The 16849-nt window shown below is 40.7% G+C and overlaps 1 protein-coding gene across 2 annotated transcripts in view; it reads right to left on the bottom strand.

Annotated features, from left to right (window-relative positions):
• Positions 1-16849, bottom strand: part of LOC133576296 (kelch-like protein 29) — a 490295-nt gene that overhangs the window by 420182 nt on the left and 53264 nt on the right. Inside the window, exon 3 of one of the 2 annotated variants that reach the window (XM_061929422.1) lies at positions 12208-12303. The exons of the other annotated variant lie outside the window; for it this stretch is intronic. The gene's annotated coding sequence lies outside the window, so the exon portion shown is untranslated. The remainder of the gene's footprint in view (positions 1-12207; positions 12304-16849) is intronic. 2 annotated transcript variants of the gene reach the window in all.

Here is a 16849-nt window from a genome sequence, read left to right as displayed (position 1 = left end):
AAACCTTAACGTTGAACCCTGCATGTGTTGAGCTGCTGCCGCTTAAGGTTAGACGGCACTGTACATAGAGCGGTTCTGCTCGTTAGTAATAAATTCTAATGTTGGATGTTCACTCCTTCACACAGATGAGTATAGAAAAATATTTTCAACGGCCGAAAAGGGCTCGACTTGGAGAGGAGGTAGGCCTAAAGTCCGGACCACAGGTGCAACCTGTTCAGCAGCAGCAGGAGGAGGAGGAGGAGGTTGACTGACTGTGGCAGGACACCTCTGCCTCTGTTTCACTTCATGTTGCTGGTAAATAATGTGGTTGTAGTAGTAGGCTAAAGTTAAATTATTTAGTATTCACTAAAGGGGCAGAGCTTTAAGAGACATTTTAGCTTTTATATTTTATAAGATATATTTTTTGTAAGAACCACAATTAATAAATATATTTCAGTGAATCACTAATTGTTCAAATCTGTATATAAATATGTACATAAAATGTTGTAATTATATTCCAACTCCGCATTCTTCTTGGTCATCGCCGCTGCCGCCGCCACCCCCCAACCACACCACCACAAATAGATGCCTGTCCTGTGGGAAACACTGCATATATACACATACATATACATATATACACATACATATATATGCAGTACATATATAAATATTAGGGGTGTAACGGTACGTGTATTTGTATTGAACCGTTTCGGTACGGGGGTTTCGGTTCGGTTTGGAGGTGTACCGAACAACTTTCTAAGCTAAAGTCTTAACAAGCTGCTTTGCTTCTTCTGCCTCTGTCTCAGCACCCAGCATTGTCCCACCCACACAACCATCTGATTGGTTACATACAAAGCGGTAACAGCCAATCAGCAGTGCGTATGCAGAGCGGTAACAGCCAATCAGCAGTGCGTATTCAGAGCGCATGTAGTCAGCGCTTCAGCGTCAAGCAGATAGGTGTTTAGCAGGTGAGCATAAGGCAGCGTACTCTCCCCAAATTATAATAAACACCTCCCAGTCAACTACTAGTAACATCACTATGAGCCCGTTGACGTTCTAGAAACTTAAACTGCAGCTCAGCTCGCTCACAGTCCTAGCTTGAGGTGTAGGCTAATTAGCTTTTTGTGTAACGTTAGCTCATTTTGCTGTGTGTGTGTGCGTGCGTGTGCGTGCGTGTGCGTGCGTGTGCGTGCGTGTGCGTGTGTGTGTGTGTGCCTACATTAACTCCATGGTGTTCAGGGATGAGTAGTCTCTCCTATTGCTATTGTACTATTTTTTCAGCTATAGTTACATTAATCATTAGTAATGTAGCAGCCTAGTTTTGAATGGCAGGGTCCCTGCTATCACATGTTGATAATAATATAATAATTACATAATAAAAATCAACTACAGGCTTCCCAAATGCTGTAATAAATTACGCATGATGAGTTGACTTGAAACTGTTTAATGTTGCAGTTTTTATATGTAGAAGAAAAGTTTTGTCATTTGATTTAATCTGAGCAACAACTTGAGGCAGTTTAATGTTGATTAACGTGGGCAGAATTATTATAGTGTTCCCAATGTTAAAAGCGATCCTAAGCAGGAAGCATGGCCTTGCCACGTTTGTCCATAAGAAGCTTAGATTGTCGATCAATCTTCAAGTGGATCGGCAATTGAGTGGTTATGCATGGACATTGATGGCGTAAATATTGTCAACGTCCACAAGCGACCGACCAGATGACTAAGACCAGGAGCCATCCCTGTGTTTCCACATCCCATTATCTATGCTGGCGACTTCAATTGCCAGCACACACACTGGAGCTACAGTTTCACCAGTCCAGACAAGGAATGTTTGGTTGACTGGGCAACCAAAAGCACCCTTGTAACCCCAAGGATGCCCATAGCTTCTTCTCTGATTGCTGGAACACCAGAACTAATCCAGACTTGTCTTTCGCAAGCACTGGTCTAAATAGCTGGCACTTGGAGAGACGTGTGTTAGAGAAGTTTCCAAGGTCCCAACATCGACCCTCACTTGCAACGGCCTCAAGAACTATGGTCCCAGTTCCAAGCGAGCAACATAAGCGTTGGAACTTCTGCAATGCCAATTGGGAACTTTATAGCCTCATCACAAACAAGCTTGCCCAGGACTTGCCATCTCCTGATACTAGCTCTGTTAATGAGGCATACCAGAACTTTTAAAGTTAAAAAACCAATTATTGTCACACACACACAAGGTGCGGCAAAATTATACTCTGCATTTTACCCATCACCCTTGATCACCCCCTGGCAGGTGAGGGGAGCAGTGAGCAGCAGCGGTGGTCACGCCCGGGAATAATTTTTGGTGATTTAACCCCCAATTCCAACCCTTGATGCTGAGTGTCAAGCAGGGAGGTAATGGGTCCTTGTTATGCCATCCTAACAGCAGCTAAGGGATCAATCCCACACGGTCGAAGAAATAACTACAGACCATGCTGGGATGCTGAGTGTTAGAGCCTCTACCAGGCCTTTTTGAAGGCCCCGCAGGGCTAATCATCAGGCACTGCTGCTTCTGCACTGCATGCTCGACTTGATGAAAAGTGAAAAAAACGTTGGTCAGAGGCTGTCAACACCATCAACTTCACGCACTCCAGCCGGTTGGCATGGAATACAGTCAACAACCTGACTGGCAGATCCAGACGATTGCATCGCCAATGCCCCATCTCTGCGAACTCTATTGCATCGCAATTAGTAAAGAATGGGGTCTGTGGAACAAAAGATCGCGAATCCACCAAACATGTGAACAAGTCTGGAGGATCCCTACACCCCCTGGTGAAACAATCTGAAGATTTTACTCCAGAGGAGTTTGCCAGTGCCCTCCAGTTGCTTAAGTCTGGAAAAGCTCCTGGTTCTAAAGTCCTGGCTAAACAAGCTCCTATTTTCCTGCATGCGCACTCAAGCTTCCAAAAATCTGGAGAAGAGCATTAGTGGTCGCCATCCCAAAGCCGATGAAGCCACCAGAGGATCCAAAAACTTATAGACCTCTCTCTCTTTTGTGTATCCCTTTCAAAATCCTAGAGAGACTGATCTACGCTCGTGTCGAATCGATTATTGATCCACTGCTCCCTCAAGAGCAAGCTGGATTTCGGCGCCAAAGATCATCCGTGGCTCAAGTTACTCTCCTGACTCAAGAAATTGAGCACAGCTTCTCGGCCAGGAATAAAGTAGGTGCTATGTTTGTTGATCTTACAGCAGTCTAGGATGCCGTTTGGCACCGTGGCCCTACCTGCAAGCTTTTGCGTCTACTGCCGGACAGGCACATGGTCTCTTTGATCATGGTACTCGTCCAAAACCGCGGTTTTAGCCTTACCACTGGTGATGGCCCAAAAAGCAGGTTGCGACGTCTGAGAAATGGCGTCCCTCAGGGATCAGTCCTGGCTCCACTCTTATTTAACATCTACACATGAAAAAACTGGCAGGAGTTAGAGGGGTCTCTTACCCAGGACATGGCGACCTTGTCCACTTATCTCCAGAAATGGAAGTTGAAGCTCAGTGTAACCAAAACGGCATACTTGCCAACCCTCCCGGATTTTCCGGGAGACTCCCGAAATTCAGCGCCTCTCCCGAAAACCTCCCGGGACAAATTATCTCCCGAAAATCTCCCGAAATTCAGGCTTCCCACAATATAAACGGTGTGCCTGCCCAATGACGTTATAACTGTAGAATGATGGAGGGCGAGTTCTTGGTTTCTTATGTGGTTTATTGTTAGGCAGTTTCATTAACGTCCTCCCAGCGCGGCAACAACACACAACAACAGCAGTCACGTTTTGGTCTACCGTAAAGCAGTTCGTCTGCCGTAAACAGCAATGTTGTGACACTCTTAAACAGGACAATACTGCCATCTAGTGCATTTGATGAAAGCACTTTTGTGTGTGCCACACAGCAATGCATCATCAGAGAGGGTGTTCAGCATGGTTAGAAAAATAGTGACAGAGAATAGAACAAGGATGGACAATTCAACCCTTAACTCAACAAGTATATGTGTAAATAAATGAACACTGAAGATCAAGTATTTCTTTTATATATATATATATATATATATATATATATATATATATATATATATATATATATATATATATACCGTATATTACCAAATAGTAGCCCGGGCGTTTATTTCACAAAATGGGGTCAGACCCCGGGCGGCTATTAGGACATGGGCGGTTATTTGCACAAGGCTTTTATTTATTTTTGCACCAGCCTGCACCAGGCCATTATTTGGTTACAATGGTTAGTGTCCAGTATTTTTTTTCGTACTAAAAACTTTAAATGAAAAAGCTAATGTAAACATACAAACAAAAAAACAAGACTATCAAAAGACAAGAGATCAACAAGGCCTCAACATGACAGTAGTGCAACAATTGTCAAATAGAATACAAATACTAAAAATAAATAAACTTTTTAAATAAAGCAGCCTACCGGGAAAAATAAAATTATGGTACCAAGTACTCAAGTATAAAACCCACCATCAAAACAGAACAATAATACTGTCACTGTCCTTTGCCTTAATGCGGATCATTTTGCGGGACACACGGTGGTTCAGTCCACGAACGTGATGTATCCACTGACACAAATTAGCATCAAGCTCGTCGCTCACTTTCTTCCTACCTCCACCAGATAAGCGAGCCCGTTTTCCATCGATTGCCGACTGAGATTGTAGTTCTCCCTTTTTTTGTTTCCATTCTCGTACACGTTTTGGGTCAACGTTAAACTGCCTGGCCGCTGCCAAACCAGAATTCTGCTCCGCATACTTCACAACCGCTAGCTTGAACTTTAAGTCAAACTTTCTGTTCTTCTTCCCCCTTAAAGTATTCCCGTCCATCAGTTGTGGTGCAGCGGTATCCTGTTCATTCAACTCACTGCTGCTGTTGCTTGCCATGTTGAAACTTTTCCTCGTGGGTTTGTTGTTGTCGTTGAGTGTGTGTTACGCTATATGCGGTCACCCATTGCAATATGTTGATTACCCAGAATCCCCACGTAACGTCTGCTGTTACCGTAATGACCAGAATTATTGCACCTTTGCTTTTCCTTTTAGCTTATAAATTGGGTTTAATGAAGTCAATATGATTTTAATCTAAATTATGCAAATAACAGCCCATGGGCGGCTATTTGGACATAGGCGTTTATTAGGAAGAGGCGTTTATTTCACAAAATGGGGTCAGACCCCGGGCGGCTATTAGGACATGGGCGGTTATTTGCACAAGGGCGTTTATTTGGTAATATACGGTATATATATATGAAATACTTGACTTGGTGAATTCTAGCTGTAAATATACTCCTCCCCTCTTAGCCACGCCCCCAACTACGCCCCTCCACCACGCCCCCCCACCCCACCTCCCGAAATCGGAGGTCTCAAGGTTGGCAAGTATGCAAAACGGTGACAGCAGCCTTCCACCTTTACAACAGGGAGGCACAACGTGAGCTTAACATCACTGTTGATGGACGTTCTCTATAACCTGACTCTCGCCAGATCCTTGTAGTTCGCTGAGCTCCACACAGGGATCTGGGACTTCTCAATAGGAGATGTATTTCAAAAGGCGGGGCCTTGTAAAAAAAATCATTGTATGTGATTGGATTAACCACTTGTCCGTTATCTTGAATGACGTGCTACTTCAACCACTCACATTGAAATCAACCCGTGACGCTGATGAGAGCGACGCTGGGAAATCCAAAACAGAGCAGCCGACATATTGGATAACGACAGAGCGAAAAGTAAGAGGACTTTTATTGAAACAACGCAGCAATGTCAGTAGACGATCGATGTCAATTGTGCAAAGAAAATATGTCACCATATACGACTCCTCGGCGCTACGTCACATCTATGAAATCCCGCCCGGTGATCCCGATTGGTTCATTATTTTTTGCTATCTTGAAGAAGTTTGCATTGCCTTCGAGCCCAGATCCTTATGTGGAGCTCAGCGAACCACAAGGATCTCGCGAGAGTCAGGTTACGTCCTCTACCCTTTTCTGCCGAACCTATATATCTCGGCATTAAGTTGTACGACGCTCATATTTCGCCGACACCTGGAATCACTGCGCAAAAAGCTAACACGCGTTGGGCTTTTGAGACGACTGGCTGGATCTAGCTGGGGTGCTGGCGGTGTTACACTTCGTACAGCCACCCTTGCCTTGGTCCACTCTGCCGCTAAGTACTGCACACCTGCTTGGTGTCGTAGTGCGCAAACTAGACACTTGACTCGTTGCAAGAGAGCCACACTGTCTCTAGCACGCCGAGCATTGGAGCCGGGCACCTTCATGACCGGCTTCTGTCTCCTTTTCTTAGAGGACACCGGCAGCTTAAATCGAGACACCCATTTGTCCCAGCTGCATTGGAATTGCTAAATTACTTTAACCAGTCAAACGGCAGTGTAGCAAACTGGGCGGACTACAAATGGAACATGGAATGGCGGGAAAACTCTTCCAGACTCCATGATTACATCCCTGAGGCCAGTACATCACCACCGGGAACATGCTTTCCCAGGCCTGCTTGGGTCAGGCTTAAATCGTCTTTGCACTGGCGTCGGGCTCTTCCGCTCAACTATGTGCAAAGGGGGTATGGCTTCATCTGCGGCATCTGAGTGTGGTGCAGAGGAGCAGACTGCAGACCACATCACAACATCGGGACGGGGGGGATATGGATTTTTTTTTTTTTTGTTTCGGGTTTTTTTGGTCATAGAAAAATACAATCATGTGTGCTTATGGACTGTATCCCTGCAGACTGTATTGATCCATATTGATATATAATGTAGGAACCAGAAATATTAATAACAGAATGAAACAACCCTTTTGTGCGAATGAGTGTGAATGAGTGTAAATGGGAGAGGAAGTTTTTTTGGGTTGGTGCACTAATTGTCTAATTGTAAGTGTATCTTCTGTTTTTTATGTTGATTTAATAAAAATAAAAAAATAAATACTTTTTTTTTTTTTTCTTGTGCGGCCCGGTACCAATCGATCCACGGACCGGTACCGGGCCACGGACCGGTGGTTGGGGACCACTGCTGTAAAGCACCAGTTCAATTGGCAGCAAAACAGGCCCAGAGCATAATACTACCACAACCATGCTTGACGGTAGGAATGGTGTTCCGGGGATTAAAGGCCTCACCTTTTCTCCTCCAAACATATTGCTGGGTATTGTGGCCAAACAGCTCAATTTTTGTTTCATCAGACATCCCATTGAGAAAGATAATACCTTCTGGAGGAAAGTTCTGTGGTCAGATGAAACAAAAACGTGTTAAGATACAAGTTACAATGCTAGAAAGAAAAAAAAGTTCCTCAGTGTTCGCTCTTACAATAACTATGTCGCTACAGCTTGGTTATTATACAAGTTACAGAATGGAAATAATTATTGTTGACCGTTTTTGAATGCATGTTTAAAGTGATTTAGAGGTAGAATTGATTTCTTCCATTAGCTGCATTGGTAGCCACCTAAAACGAGCCGATTTTTATGTTAGAAAGCGAAAAAAAAAAAAAAAATGTTGTCTTCTTGTCTCTCAATTATTGTGAACAATAGGCAAAATTCCAAAAAAGTACAGTTCCCCTGTAAGGTCACTCCAAGATGTGAAATAATGTGCCAATTACAATACCCATCATCCATGAGTGAGTTCGGCTGATACCAATACCGATCACGTGTTTACTGTTATTTTTTTACGTATTTATGGTAAGTGCTATTGACAGTGTAACAATATCAACACAATATTTAAAGTAGTTCCTTATTTCTTTTTATTGCATACAATTGTTTGATCAAAACAAAATCAATTGTACACAATCAGTAAACTAAAGTAAAAACTACTATCTACTGGTTGGGTTTGCGTGAAATGGCACAATTCAATCCTGGAGGGCTGAATAATGTTGAAAAACGTTCTGTTGGTGCTCTATGAAAATATTAAATATAACAACAGGAATCCTACTTCTCATGAATTAATTTACAATGGTCAGGCTTGGAACCAATTAGACGTGATGAAGAAAGGATGATTGCATTTATTCTTTACATATTTCTGAAAAACAGCCCTTATGAAAAACAAATGCTGGATGCTGGATGCTGCCTGTCAGGAAGCCAGTTTGTGATTGTGTCCTTTCTTTGTCCAAAATCTGGTGTTTAAAAGTTGTCCTGAAATCAGAGTTGTTTTATATTTGGGTCAATACGGTGTTTTGCAAAAGCGGCTGGCTATGATGAAAGCCTCCCTGCTGGAGGTAATAAAGGCATCCACAGAGCAGCAGCAGCATCACTGTCATGATCTGGTCTCCACTGTTTATTCCCTTGCTTGCATACTGACGAAGGCAACATAAAGTCAAACACGTCCACTTCCAAGGAGGTAAAGCTCCTACATGACAAACATCAACAAAGGCTGAGACTCGCAGAAAACTAGCACAGCTGACGGCCAAGAGGACATGTTGGACCTATCACGGACAAGAAGGTCAGTTTGGCCACACAAAAATTCAACTGGACTCACGAGACCCTTGATAAGGTACACCCCCCCAGGTCTACCGATGCAACAACAAATATAACTACCATATTTTTCGGACTATAAGTCGCAGTTTTTTTCATAGTTTGGCCGGGGGTGCGACTTATACTGTGGAGCGACTTATGTGTGAAATTATTAACACATTACCGTAAAATATCAAATAATATTATTTAGCTCATTCACGTAAGAGACTAGACGTATAAGATTTATAAGACGTATGGGATTTAGCGATTAGGAGTGACAGATTGTTTGGTAAACGTATAGCATGTTCTATATGTTATAGTTATTTGAATGACTCTTACCATAATATGTTACGTTAACATACCAGGCACGTTCTCAGTTGGTTATTTATGCATCATATAACGTACACTTATTCAGCCTGTTTGTTCACTATTCTTTATTTATTTTAAATTGCCTTTCAAATGTCTATTCTTGGTGTTGGGTTTTATCAAATACATTTCCCCAAAAAATGCGACTTATACTCCAGTGCGACTGATATATGTTTTTTTCCTTCTTTATTATGCATTTTCGGCAGGTGCGACTTATACTCCGGTGTGACTTATACTCCGAAAAATACGATATGTATAAGAACGTTCAGACATTACAACAAGTGTGCTGCACTTCTGTATTTGTTAAGATTTATTTTTATCGTGGTACTTGTGAATATATAGATTTTTAATATCATCATTATGGCAAATAAATTACCAGTAACTTTTGGAGGGCTTCAACATCCACTGAAACACATAAAATATTGCAGGAGCACTTATTCTGGTAAACATTTACGTTTTTTAAGGGAGCTCAATATTTTTATTTCCAACCCAATACCGATACAGATAAATTCTTGCTTCTCCAGACCGATACCAATAACATATAACATGTTTATATCTACTCTTTTTTTAAATGTAGATTTAACTGTAGTCTGTGCACAACTTTCTTTGCTGGTGTTTCAAGTGGCTACAGGGATGGGCACCCGTCCTGGTACCTGGGAATCGATACTGATTTGTTAACTGTATTGATTTTCGGCACTTTTGTGTGTTTATTTGTTGATAAATGTTAATTGCTTAATAACAAAAAAAAAAAAAAAAAAAAAATCACAATTTTTTTAAGTAACATTTAACAGTGAGCTGATAATGATAACTGTGCTGTCCAGTTGTTATATATTGTTTTCTTACACATCTGAGTATCATTTGCAAGTATTAATTCATTTCAGTTTGTCCAGGTGTGTTTCCGTAGTCAGGAAGTAGTCTTTGCCATTAAGTTGAATGTGCCAATCTTGTCTTTTGTTGAGTCCTACAAAGTGTTTGTACCATAAGTATTGTACTTAGTACACACCAACTGTTTGATTCTAACGTGCATCTTACATAGGCCTTGTTCACACTAAAGGCCAATTCCGATTTTTGTGCCCATATGTGACCTGTATTGGATTTTTCATGGCATTGTGAACAGTGTAATTACAGATTTTTCAAAACCGACCCAGTGTGTAGATATAAATCGGATATGTATCGAATGTGACTGAAGTCTGAATGCTCCGGTCGCCTAATAGTGATACATGTCATAATTCTTCCCTAAAATAGATGGTTGCAAAATAAATAGTTGACAAATGAGCAGAAAACAGGCTAACATAAGATGTTTTTAGAATTCCTGTCAATGTTCCACCACTCCTGTTTCCAACTGCTTGCCCTCACGCTCTTTGAGCAGACATCCAAGCAAACTGCGAGAGCCAAAATGCTTGCCATCTTAGTCGACTACACGCAATAATTTGGTTCAGAAAATGTTGACTTTGACACCACGTGCAACAGATTTTTCAATTGATGGTACTGTTTGATTTTATGCGAATCGGTATCCGGTAGGATCGACGGACTTTGGTCAGTACCTAATAAAGTAACAAATTTGGTATCTATCCTTAGGTGGTTCGATGTTTTTTTTTCCCTTCTCGCAGAATGTTTGCAGAACATTTGGTCCAAAATGTATTCATGTGAAACAGTGAAGAAGTCCCACACAATTGACACCATGTTTTTTTACAGTAAACTCAGGGGTAGATTACAACAGGCATTTAGGCGAAATGAGCACTTGATTTGTTCACCCTAGCCCACCTTCAGCACAGTACGGGTAATCTCACACCATTTTAGCATTTTTGTTTTTTTTATCGGAGCTATCTTTATTGGGTTTATCGGTATAATGTTACAATTCCTCATATCAGCCCAAAATGTATTCTGCATCTCCAGTTATCTATGTGGCCTGCACAGGAAAATGTGTTTTTAATTGTTATCTAGTTGGCGACATCCTGGATCATGGACAATGATGTTTGTCCTAGCAAATAAAAGGACGGGCTTCCTTTATATCTAATTAAGTCAACTAATCCAAACCTAAGCCCACCCCCCAACCCCCCTCCATATCCCACACCCCGGATTGTAAATAATGTAAATAATTCGATGTATATACTCTGATGATTATCTTGTGTGATGACTGTATTATGAAAATAGTATATATCTGCATCATGAATCAATTTAAATGGACCCCGACTTAAACAAGTTGAAAAACTTATTCGGGTGTTACCATTTAGTGGTCAATTGTACGGAATATGTACTTCACTGTGCAATCTACTAATAAAAGTTTCAATCAATCAATCAATCAATCAAAATCCAATTAATTGCATTTTATTTCATGTGTATTATCAAGTTGTTTAACTGCATTTTGTATTTAAAGGGGTAGTATTATGATTTAGATTTCTAAATTGAAACACTTCCTTGTGGTGGTCTACATAACATGTAATGGTGGTGCTTTTGTCAAAATTTTGCAAAGATTATGTTTCACAGACCATCCTCAGGCGCTTTCTGACTGTCTTTTCAGGATGCGCCATTTTGCGGGCGGTCCTATTTACATGCCTCCACTTAGACTGTGTCATCTCACTGCCAGCCATGTTGTAGGTTTTAGCGCTTTCATATGGAGTCTACTGACAGAAATAAGTTCGAACTATATGCTGCTTGGTATTAGAAATGGCAAGGATAAATATACATGTACGAGCCAGTCTGCCCAATAACAAAGAAAAGAGAAAATAAGCAACTTGGTGACTATAACTACGTGCTACAATAGAAACTCTTTGGGTAAAACTTCACTCAGTATATAGAGATACCCACTGACATAACTAAGCCAAAACACGTCACTAATGTCTCAAATTCCAAACGGCTCCACAAGAGCAAATATGAAAGAAAGAAAGATTGTTGAATAAATATCCCTGCTAAGCCTCCGTGGTTTGATTTCTACTTTTGGAGACTAATGGGGATTCCAATACACAAAAACAGGTACCAACATGCAAGAAAGGTTGTTTTGCGCAATGAGACCCCTTTAATTGAATGTAACTGTGACTGATTTAATTTCAAATGTGGTATTTAAATTAATGCATTTAGTCTATTATTCTATATTATAAATGACATACAGCTATGATCAGCTTGTTTTGCAACAGTAATTGATGTAAAGGTCTATTCCATTTACATTGTAAGCCACATTATTTGGGCCAAATTTCCAGGCAATCAATCATACTTCTGCCACACGAAGTCAGCAGTTTTTTTTCTGTTTTTATCCCGCCCAATAGCTCTGAATATCAAGTTTGGTACCGATTCATCAAAGTGGATGTTTCGATTTCAGCGGCGACCGCAAAATACTTGGACGGAACACCCGACACAGTCCACCAAGTGGAGGCACAATACGACCATTTGAGAAATGAGACTTTATGAAAGCAAAAAGTCATTACCAGCAACAGCAGCCGCCGTCCAAAATAAATCGTATAGGGTTCTGATTCCGCTCCCAAAGCAAACACGGTCACACATCTGGACCGTCGCTCTCAACCCTAAAGAAAAGAGGTCAGGATTATACAAGCACTGTGCCAATAGAAATCAGATTCGGAGTTGTAAAAGTCTTGCATGACTGGAGAACAGCACTAATGGGGAAACTCTATTAGGTACACCTGCACCATCTAAAGAGCGGTTTCTTCAATCGATTCTGCTTTTACAAACAAATATGATTTGATTGACACAATTAATTTTGTTTACTTAATTTAGCGTGACAACAAGCTGTTGTTTTGTTATTTAGTGCACACCAAAGGCGTAATTATATGTTCATTCTGGTTTTCTGTGCGGTACAAAGGAGTATCGTTCCCACGCAATACACTTAATGTGTATTGCGTGGAAATCGCAATATAGCAACACTTCTACTCTTTAAAAAAATACAGAGCAGACTTTGGCTAGCAATAGTGCCAAGGAGAAGCCAGAGCTTGAAATCCAAGAGCTGCTGCAAGTTCTCCCCAGAGAAAAAATATTTGTGTCATCAGTAAAAACCACAAACTTCAATGTATCTGGTACTTTACAAATGTCTTTGATGTACAGAATCAATAGTAGGGGGGCAATACTGAACCCTGTGAGAAACCACAGGTAATGCAAAAGTTTTCATACTGCAGGGTGGTTACAGTGGTCCACAACTTTCCGAGCCAATCTTTCATATTCCCGCACCATTTTTAAGGTATCCTACCCAAAATGTTTCGAAACATGTCAATGGATGTCCTCGTTCATCCAGGTCATTGTATTCTCAGGACATTCAATTGATCGCAACTGTTCACTTTGTCTTAGAAGAAGGCTTCATCAGTACATGCTCATAGACTGAGATTGGTCAGATCTAGTCTAGATGCTGGTGCCAAAACTCCAACTATGTATCCTCCAACACAAGGAGGGCGTGCCCAGCCAAGGATGGTTCCGCTCTACTGTAGTGAAAAAGCAACAACTGTTGATATGTAAAAGGGCTATTGTTTGATCAAAAAGTCAATAGTACACATAAAACAAAAATAAAAACTACTATCTACAACTCATTGAAGTATCAATGAAATATCTAAAAAAGACTTTGATCAACCCCATGTAAAAAAAATTTATATATTTTGAGCCTGCTCTTTAGTGCCGCCCTCGTGGCTCCTTGGAGCTTTTTCAAAAATGTATGTAAGTTAGAAATGCCACTGTTTATTTTAAACATGTTTCACTGATTAGAGCCAATTCCAGCTGCACTCGGGCGGAAAGCAGGGCTAGACAAGTTGCCACCTCCTAAATCATCACACTGAAAAGATATGTGAAGCCAGCGAAGCCAAACATCAGTTTGTGAGGTATTTACATTATTAAAAGTTCAATTGTTAGTTTACTTTTTTGAGAAACATTTTCCAGACTGATATAACAAATGAGAGGCCAGCATGTAAAGGATATTGCTTGTCAGATAGTAAGAGTTGAAAGACACTATATTATTGTTATACTACATTGTTACTTTAAAAACATCAACTGTAATTATGCTTTTACATATTTGCTTAAAACAGTAAATGTTCCTGCACAATTATTTGCACTTAAAAATGCTTATAGTAAAAAAAATATGATTAGAACATTTTCGCATTATGTTTGTGTTCAATAACAGTAAGTGTGTTTATCCTTCAACTTCATTTTACATACTATGGCATTTTTACAAAGATTTTTTTTGATGGATGTATACATCGCAATAATATCATACCGTGGTCTTAATACTGTGATATTTTACCGTGAAATCTTGATACCGTTACATCCCGACATTTCTCACTTAAATATGATTATAAAACTGTCAAGTTTTCCTTTACTTCCCAGAGCAATGTTGGTGCTGTGTGTGAATGCTTAAAGGTGAGCATTGATGACGTGATGACTTCTGTGTTGCCTAAAATTTTCCACGCTGGGTTTTCCACAATGCATGTACAACAAACCATTTTTCTTTTTTGATCGGGAGTGTAGTAGTCTTATATTGTTAGTACATTCTTAATCTGGGGAGAGGAAAGTCTGGGCTTCCCTGCTTAGGCTGCTGCCCCCGCGGCCCGACCTCGGATAAGAGGAAGACGATGGATGCATGGATGCATTCTTAATTTGATTTAAGCAACCTTAATATTGAACTTTCACTACTATATTATTTGTATACAACATTTATGACATATTTTTCTATAAATTACATATTCAAATGGCAGAATATCAAATAAATATTCCAAAAGCCCAGGGGGCCCCGTTACAACATAAACTTCAACGCAGCTGCCGACGTGTGATTATAGTGTACTGTTACACCACTTTTTAGTAAAATTAGACAACATAATTAATTTACACAAAATACTTTAGAATGGCCAAGAGATTAAAAGAAATCGCTCATATTTTGATTTAGGCACAAATAAAGGCGTTTCTCTGTACTTTCACCTGTTTCACTCCGCTTACTTCAAGGGCCAAACCAGCAGAAAAGCTGTGCTGAAAAAAAGCTTGAGGGTTGGTCTGATTGCAAGGAGATGTCAGTGAATTACTGCAGAGAAAATGTGACAACTCACTAATACTTCGCAATACACATTATCACCATCTACAGGGCTGGAAGGAAACTGTATTGTTATTCTAGTTGCATTGGATCACATTAGATCAGTGTTTTTCAACCTTTTTTGAGCCGAAGCACATTTTTTGCGTTGAAAAAATGCGGAGGCACACCGCTAGCAGAAATCATTAAAAATGAAACTCAGTTGACAGTAAAAAGTCATTGTCGCAATTGTTGGATATGACTTTAAACCATAACCAACCATGCGTTACTATAGCTCTTGTCTCAAAGAAAAGGTCTACTGTCAGAACCTGACACATCACGCCATAACTTTTTAGATTTTTTTGGTGTTTTCATGTGTGTGGAGTTTTAGTTACTGTCTTTCGCTCCTATTTTGGTGGCTTTTTATCTTTTTTTTGGTATTTTCCTGTAGCAGTTTCATGTTTTCCTTTGAGCGATATTTCCCGCATCTACTTTGTTTTAGCGATCAAGAATATTTCAGTTTGTATCCTTCTTTGTGGGGACGTTGTTGATTGTCATGTCATGTTCGGATGTACATTGTGTACGCCGTCTTTGCTTCACAGTAAGTCTTTGCTGTTGTCCAGCATTCTGTTTTTGTTTACTTTGTAGCCAGTTCAGTTTTAGTTTCGTTCTGCATAGCCTTCCCTAAGCTTCAATGCCTTTTCTTAGGGGCACTCACCTTTTGTTTATATTTGGTTTTAGCATTAGATACCTTTTCACCTTCACGCTGCCTCCCGTTGTTTCCGACATCTACAAAGCAATTAGCTACCTTCTGCCACCTACTGATATGAAAGAGTATTACACGGTTACTCTGCCGAGCTCTAGACAGAATCGACACTCAACAACAACACATAATTTGCGGACTATAATTACTGGTTTGCATATTTTTATTTTTAACCCAAATAGGTGAAATTAGATAATCTCCCACGGCACACCAGACTGTATCTCACGGCACACTAGTGTGCCGTGAGATACAGTGGTTGAAAAACACTGCATTAGATTGTGCAGGGGTACCTAATAGAGAAGTCAGTACCATATAAACAAAGTCAACAAATGTACTAAATATTTATGACGCAAAACAAGTGTGACACTTTGTTGACGCTTTGTCCATTGGGAGACAACAAGTTGACACACATCCTTCATTAAAGCTGTAGAAGGTAAATGCGTTAACAGTTGGCGTGACACAATAACTAACCCTTGCATGCCTCCTCTACAATTCCTCCTTGCTCATTTAAAATGGCCACCTGCGAGGACAGATGAAAGCCGTGTCCAGGTTGCCGGCGAGAAACCAGACGACTGTAGCCTGTCCTGCAGAAAAGTGCGTTAAATATTCATTCGACGCAGCCTGGAGGCAGTTGTTGGGGAAAAAAACCCAGATGCCAAGAAATAACGATTTTAGAATGGCGCAACATAAAATAATTATGTTTTGTTGCTTAAAAGCAAACTTTGGCAATATTGGCCTTCATTCCTAAGTCGAGGAGCACAGCAAGGGAGCTGAGACGATGTTTCATTTTTTTCACAGCACGTTTTGTTCAGCAAACTCGCTCGCTCGTAAAAATAAGCGAGGCATCAAACATGAAGCACTGCCAAGGCTTCATTAAGCTGCTTTATGCGCTCCGCACACAAACACTCATCTTTACGGGAGGTCGGCGCCGCTGGCTGACCCAAGGTGACTCCAAAAAAGGGGGTAGGGCCTAAAGACACAGATTCCCGCATCCCCCTGCGGGCACCGAGATGGTATTTTCCTTTTATTGCTTCTAAATAAAACACCCATGCATTAAAATGACTTAATGTGTCAAGTTACCCATGCCCTCAGCTGCTAGACGACAAGGATACTTAATTGATTAAGTTACATATACGATAGTTGAGGGCGCTCGCTAATGACCGATCGCCACAATGCTAACAAGCCATAAGGGAATCTGCTGAAGCTCCATAAACCACTTTTGTGATCTGACACAAATAAAAACAACAGACATTATTGGTTGTGTAACTCAGAATGTCACCTTAAAGGGGAAATACACTTTTCGTTTACAATC

This window comes from Nerophis lumbriciformis, linkage group LG34, assembly GCF_033978685.3.
Source record: "Nerophis lumbriciformis linkage group LG34, RoL_Nlum_v2.1, whole genome shotgun sequence".
Lineage (NCBI taxonomy): Eukaryota > Metazoa > Chordata > Actinopteri > Syngnathiformes > Syngnathidae > Nerophis > Nerophis lumbriciformis.
The sequence above is the reverse complement of the archived record's forward strand: the minus strand, read 5'-3'. Positions and strand labels throughout refer to the sequence as shown.